At 39.9% G+C, this 7,612-nt stretch overlaps 1 protein-coding gene across 1 annotated transcript in view; it reads right to left on the bottom strand.

Annotated features, from left to right (window-relative positions):
• The window catches only part of LOC111345688 (4-hydroxyphenylpyruvate dioxygenase a), a 192,804-nt gene that overhangs the window by 36,252 nt on the left and 148,940 nt on the right, over window positions 1–7,612 (bottom strand).

Here is a 7,612-nt window from a genome sequence, read left to right as displayed (position 1 = left end):
CGAAATAACTTTGTTTCTGAGCTTTAGTGTATTAGTTCCTCAAAGTTTGGAATCGATCATAATACAAATTTAGCATCAAGGTTTTCATGTTAACAACAAACCGCAGTTTCAGGTTAGTTGTTAGACGTTTATGAATCGGTTTAGCTATGTAAACATGAAAAAAATATTTCCATTTGAAGAGACCGACAGACAACAGCAGTGTTTGATTTTCAAATGGCAATAAAAAGTCCTATTTTCACTCAATGGCTAAAAATTGTACCTAAGCATGTACTAAAAAGACAAGTTAAGTAATATTCTTACTGAGCAGTATGAACAGAAATTCAGGATAAGAAACGTTGCGGTAAATGACTTACGTGAAACGTGACCGCACCGCTTAGTAGCGTAAATTCTAGCGGTACATAAATTGGGTACATACATACATTTATTCGATAACCAGGTTTTGAAAAATTGCAACTGTACAGCTAATGTGGACTTACTACTACTAAGTCTAAATGAGGAAAAACAGAAGTGTACAATACAATTGTCATAAAGCAAAAAATAGTTTACAATAACAGTTAAATAATAATAATAATAATAATAATAATAATACAAGACTTTTATAGCGCCCGTGCTAGAATTCAGAGCGCTGTACAGCTATATCGATGAAAAATAAGATAGAGCTGACTAAAACAACTTACTAAAAGTATTAAGCAAAAGCTAATGACTAATTAAAGACTTATCAAATAAATGAGTATTCAGGTTGGATTTAAATGTCACAAGCGATGGTGCTTGCCGTATGGCGTCCAGAATCTGATTCCACAGAGATGGAGCTATATAACTAAAGGATCTGCCTCCATAAGTCTTAAGCTTGAAACGAGGAACTTGTAACAGTTTCTTATCGGACGAACGCAAAGCTCTAGGTGGTTTATGTTTTACTAGAAATCAGATATATATTGAGGTGCTAAAGCTTTCAGGGCCTTAAAAGTGAATAGTAATATTTTAAAGATTATACGTTGCTTTACAGGTAGCCAGTGAAGCTCTTTAAGGACTGGCGTAATTCGGTCATATTTTTGAGTGCAGGAGACGAGACGCGCCGCAGTATTTTGTACCCGCTGAACCTTATCTAATAAGTATTGTGGCAATTCATCCAACAATGAATTGCAATTGTCCAGCTTAGTTGTCATAAAAGCATGAACTAATGTTTCAGTATCTTTCTGAGTAAGAAATTTCCAGATTTTTGATAAATTTCGTACTATGTGAAAGAAAGCTTCTTTACAGATATTTTTCATTTGATGCTCATGATTCATAACATCGCAAAACATTACTCCTATGTTTATAGCTTACTCAGTTTAGACTACCCTGACACCAGCTATTTTGATGTCACATATTGGTGGTCGTGGGCGGTGTTTGGGATGTATGATTAAAAACTCAGTCTTATCGCGATTGAGCCTAAGCCCATTACATGCCACCCATAAATAGATCTCCTTAGCACAAGCCTCCATTTTCAACAGAGCAGCAGATTCATTATTAGGCATAAATGGCACGTAAATTTGGCAATCAACGGCATACAGGTGTAACTTAAGGCCATGTTTTCGAATTATGTCACCAAGGGGGGCCGTGTAGAAGGTGTAAAGGATTGGACCCAGTACTGATGATCCTTGCGGCACTCCCCATTGCAACTCAACAGATGATGATCTAGCATTTTCAATTTGGATAAACTGTCTGCGCCCCTTTAAATAGGACGCAAACCAATGGAGAGCATTTCCCTTGATGCCATATAGAGAGTTTAGTCGACTTAATAAGACGGCATGGTCGACAGTGTCAAAAGCAGCCGTTAAGTCAAGTAATAAGAGAAGGACATTTTCTTGTCTGTCAGTTGCATTAAGAATATCTGATTGCACATTTATGGGAAGGGTTTCAGTGCTGAGACATTAATTTGCATTTATGAGTACTTTTCCGTCTTCCACGTCTCTCGTTAGTTTGTACCGGATAAGTCTTGTAGCTCTGAGGTGGATTAGTTCTAGATCTTCCATCAAATGATCTAAGCAAGAGCCCACACAGCCATACCATATAAAGCATTTGGGAACACTGTTTAAGTTGTCTCTAGTGTTACTTTTGGAAAGAGCCTTATGCGTCTTAACATTTTAACTATAGAGCTGTATGAGGTAGAGACAGATTTTACACGATTGGCCCATGAGAGAGTTTCATTTGGGTAGCCAAAACACTAGCCATTCCACATTTTGTATTGTCGAACAACTTGTTTCAGTTTTGGTAAAGAAAAGACATCCTCACTGTAATCCGCACTCAGAAGACAAGCCGAAGAGAGGACTACATAACCCATAATAATAACCCATAATAAATACACCCCAAAGAGAGGGCTACATAACCCTTGATAAATACATTTCGCAGAAAACAAACAGCGGAGCGTTGTTTTCGCTCCATAACCATAACCATTGCATGACATAAAATTCAAGGTAAATTGCGCGGGAAAATACGGTTTACGATACATCCAAAGTACAAACGACTGCAATATTTTACCTTCTTTTAAGGCCATTCTCGCTTACAATGAGGTTTCTAGGATAGGTTTCCAAGTCTCAAGGTTTTTTTCAGCACTCTTATCTTTAACTTTTCATTAATCTCCTCCAGCGTTTTCTTCGTCCTTATTCCTTCGCCTTGGCTTGGTATTTTTTCAGTATTTATTTCCTGGAATTTTGGTTTCTGACATTCCTTAGCATAGAGGGGGGCTAATATCGGAGGAAGGGGGCTTATAACCGGATGAATGTTTTTGTTTCCAAGTAGATGGGCCTATAACTAGGAGGGCTTGTAGGCGGGCGGAATTTTACGATATTCTTTTCCATGCATCTCTTAGCCGATAATGTGTTCCTCATTTAAAGGAACTCGTCTGAGCTCAAAGAATCTTGTATGGAACTTATTTCTTTCTTTTATGCAAAGGTTCTCCACATTTTTTTGTACCTCTTAAACCGTCCTTCTCTATCTGAAAGACAACAATAAAATTTTAACCAAAGTAATCTAATCAAGTTTGTAAACAAACATCAAGTGATTTGAAAAATCTGATAACCAGAAAGCGGAAACTAAACAAGAGAAGTTGATATAGGTTAAGTGTACCGATTAATAGAGAGGTAAACCAGTTTTTAGGGAAAGTTAAGTTCGCTGTCTTTTATCTGAGATATTACGGGAAATGGAATACATGCACAAAAACGATACCAATCGACATTACGTCGCCACATAAAAGACGAGGTCAAATTGCCTATGTTGTTGTCTAATTTGACCATGTTCACTGAAATTAGCCAGTCAGCAAACAGTTGGTGAGAAATTGAAGAAGTAATCACATTTTCATTATATTATTCCCTATTGCCGATCTTCAATTTTATAAGCTATGGAGTTCTGGATATTGAAATACTGCAAACTCAGGGCCTTTTCCCTTAGTTAAGGATGGGCTTTTTCCCGGCCCACCTCCAACTAAGGGAAAAGGCCCTGGGAACGAGATTAGAAATACTGTTTAAGTTTAACTTAAACTTCTTACGCAAAAGGGAGAAACATGAACGTAGGTCAAACTTCAGTGGCCTTAACACGATACCAGAGATCATACCCAGATCTCTGAAATAGTTTCAAACCAATGGCCCCTCGTGTAAGCATCAGATACTGTAGCTAGAGCTATTGAAAAGTGAAAAATCTGACAAACGCTAAAGTTGGTCTCAGTAGCACTTTAAGAGCCACTGACCACAAATATCGAGAATCGCCGACAATTGCAAGATTTCGTAATTGATTTTATTTTTTCTAAAGGACCCTTTTAGTGAATCTTTTTCCAAAATTGTATCAAAAAGTTTCATCGCCTTTTTTTTCCCCGAAAAATCGAAAACTTCAGAAAAACGCCCGGATGGCCAATGTCCCCAACGTAAAGCAATGAAAAATCATGCAACTTCGGAAACTTCGTACGCTACAATGCGATGCAATCCCGCTTAATAATTTTGTTTGCCAGCAAAGTGTCCTTTTATCTCTTGGAAAATATTAATTTCTTGTTATGTTGTCTCGTTAAGTCTGAATAGTGACCCGTCGGCGTTGAAATAGAGTACTTCGCGTCTTTTTCGCAAAGTTAAATTAAAAGTCAACTTCAATGGCCTATAAATAGGTATGCCATATACATTTACTGATCATAATATACATCATGTCAAAGCTTTATCCTTGTATTTTCATTCCTCCAATTCTCTGTATTCGCCCGCCATTAGCGGCGCGTCCATGTTTAAAAGAGTTTGGGTTTTTTGTCTTAAATGCAAGGCGAATCGCTGAACAGCAGTCACGACCCATTGGAAAGCCTTTAAAATGGTCCGTTATGATATATTTATAAATTAAAATATACATCATCTTTAAGCTTTTTCCTTGAAGTTTAATTCCTCAAAGTATCTTTCTTGACCCGCCATAGGCGGCGCGTCCAGCTTGAAAAGAGTTCGGGCTAAAATAACAAAAATTGCATTGCGATCCGTTGAACGGCTGTCACGGAAGAGGTCAAGGCCAATCTTTTAGCTTGGCCAGAAATGTAGCCAGGAATGAACCAAATACGAGACCTTTTGCTTGACAACACTATTCAGACTTAAACATAACAACGTAACAAGAAATTAAGATTTTCTAAGAGATAAAAGGACCGTCTGCTAGCACACAAAATTAAAAAGCGGGATTGCATCGCGTTGTAACCGTACGAAGTTGTCAAAGTTGCGTAAGTTTTCATTAAGGAGCCTTAGCAACGACGACGGCGACGGCGACGGCGACGGCAACGAGAACGGCAGAAAACAATAGGCTTAATGAGCAAAAACAATCGACCTGCACGTGCGTTAAACGCTTTGGTACATTTCTTTGCCGTTCTCGACAAAACAACAACGTGAAATAACCAAACTTTAGGTTTACTCGAGAACGTGAGCGCATGACGGTTAATTTTTCTTTCTTTCTCCTTACTTTAACGCTGTTCATAGTGATATAGTCCCTGACTAGTTCGCCAGCATTTTCCAAATGAAACACATCGGAATAACCTCGAAAGAGTTCCAAACACGAAAAGTTAGATTTTGACACGACGTTTTCGTTGCCGTCGCCGTCGCCGTTGCTAACGCTCCCCATTGCTTTACGGAGAGAGGGGGGTAGAGAATGACCATCTGGGCGTAATTTGAACTTTTTGACTTTTTGGAGAAAAAAAGCGCGATAGAACTTCTTGATATAATTCTCGAAAATGGTTCACTAAAAGGGTCCTTTGGAAAAAAGATAATCAATTACGAAATCTTGCAACTGTCGGCGGATTCTCGATATTCGTGGTCAGTGGTTCTTAAGAGGGTCTCCATGGAGTAATGACTTTTACGGCTAACCGTTAACTTTTTGGCCATTTGACGGCTACCTTTTAATATGATTCTATTGTTATCACCAGAAACACGGTTAACCTTTTTTTATGACTATCGGTTAAAATTTTCGGCTAATTTACCGCCAGCGGTTAGCCTCATTGAAACCCTGTCTTAAGAGCTTCGGTAAGGCAGATCATATACTAGGTTTGCGTGCTCAAATTGTTCAGACAACAAAACCAAGGTTTCTTTTAATTCTTCTAAATTATTCGCCTCCGATGTGTAGTAGTTAACTCTCATTTTTTCCTCAATAACAGCGAAGAGAGCTGTGATGGACAACAGAGGAGAAGATTTTATCAAGTTATCTATCAACATAGGTTTAGCTGTCGCCACTTTCCTTCTCAACACTGGTTTCGTTAGAAGAGCCATCCTATTGTGCGAAGAATGCTCAGTTCTACTGAAAAATGGAAATTTAAGCAAGAAAAGCCCAGTTTCAAAATTACTTCATCAAAGCATTTTAAATTTAAGGAGAAAGGTGACGTCCAAAGTATTACTCTTGTGTCAGGACTTTGATGACAACTTCCATAAAGGTTACCTAAATTTAGTTCTTGCTAGAATACTTCGAGCTCAAAAAAACCTTATGGAGGCAACAAAATTTTATGAGACGGCAAAAAACTTCATGAAAGCATCTGGCAATGTAAAAGAAGCAGCAGAATGCTACAACGAACTGGGAACATTATTGGAGTCGCTTAGTCAACATGACAAGGCCAGAGAGTACCTGGAAAAAGCACTCGCTATCAACGAAGGGGTTGGCGACAGAGATGGAGAAGCAACAAACTACGGAAACTTAGGAATATTGTTCCTAAGGCTTGGTCAATACGACAAGGCCCGAGAGTATCTGGAGAAAGCACTCGCTATCAAAAAAGCTGTTGGCGACAGAGATGGAGAAGCAACAGTCTACGAAAAGTTAGGAACATTGTTCCAATCGCTTGGTCAAAACGACAAGGCCCGAGAGTATCTAGAGAAAGCACTCGCTATCAAAAAAGCTGTTGGCGACAGAAATGGACAAGCAACAAACTACGGAAACTTAGGAACATTGTTCGCAAGGCTTGGTCAATACGACAAGGCCCGAGAGTTTCTGGAGAAGGCACTCGCTATCAAAAAGGCTGTTGGCGACAGAGATGGAGAAGCAACAGGCTACGCAAACTTAGGAACATTGTTTCTATTGCTTGGTCAATACGACAAGGCCCGAGAGTATCTGGAGAAAGCACTTCCTATCAAAAAAGCTGTTGGCGACAGAGATGGAGAAGCAACAGTCTACGAAAACTTAGGAGCATTGTTACAATCGCTTGGTGAATACGAGAAGACCCGAGAGTATCTGGAGAAAGCACTCGCTATCAAAAAAGCTGTTGGCGACAGAGATGGAGAAGCAGCAGTCTACGGAAAGTTAGGAACATTGTTCCGATCGCTTGGTCAATACGACAAGGCCCGAGAGTATCTGGAGAAAGCACTCGCTATCAAAAAAGCTGTTGGCGATAGAGATGGAGAAGCAACAAGCTACGGAAACTTAGGAGCATTGTTCCCAAGGCTTGGTGAATACGACAAGGCCAGAGAGTATCTGGAGAAAGCACTCGCTATCAAAAAAGCTGTTGGCGACAGAGATGGAGAAGCAACATGCTACGGAAACTTAGGAACATTGTTCCTAAGGCTTGGTCAATACGACAAGGCCCGAGAGTATCTGGAGAAAGCACTCGCTATCGAAAAAGATGTTGGCGACAGAGATGGAGAGGCAACAGTCTACGGAAAGTTAGGAACACTGTTCCAATCGCTTGGTGAATACGACAAGGCCCGACAGTATCTGGAGAAAGCACTCACTATCAAAAAAGCTGTTGGCGACAGAGATGGAGAAGGAACAAACTACGGAAACTTAGGAGCATTGTTCCTAAGGCTTGGTCAAAACGACAAGGCCCGAGAGTATCTGGAGAAAGCACTCGCTATCAAAAAAGCTGTTGGCGACAGAGATGGAGAAGGAACAAACTACGGAAACTTAGGAGCATTGTTCCTAAGGCTTGGTCAAAACGACAAGGCCCGAGAGTATCTGGAGAAAGCACTCGTTATGGAAAAAGCTGTTGGCGACAGAGATGGAGAAGCAACAGTCCACGCAAACTTAGGAACATTGTTTCAATCGCTTGGTCAATACGACAAGGCCCAAGAGTATCTGGAGAAAGCACTCGCTATCAAAAAAGCTGTGGCGACAGAGATGGAGAAGCAACAGTCTACGGAAACTTAGGAAC

The sequence above is a fragment of the Stylophora pistillata genome, chromosome 13, assembly GCF_964205215.1.
Source record: "Stylophora pistillata chromosome 13, jaStyPist1.2, whole genome shotgun sequence".
NCBI lineage: Eukaryota > Metazoa > Cnidaria > Anthozoa > Scleractinia > Pocilloporidae > Stylophora > Stylophora pistillata.
Note: the sequence above shows the minus strand (reverse complement) of the source record. Positions and strands in the feature narration are given on the sequence as shown.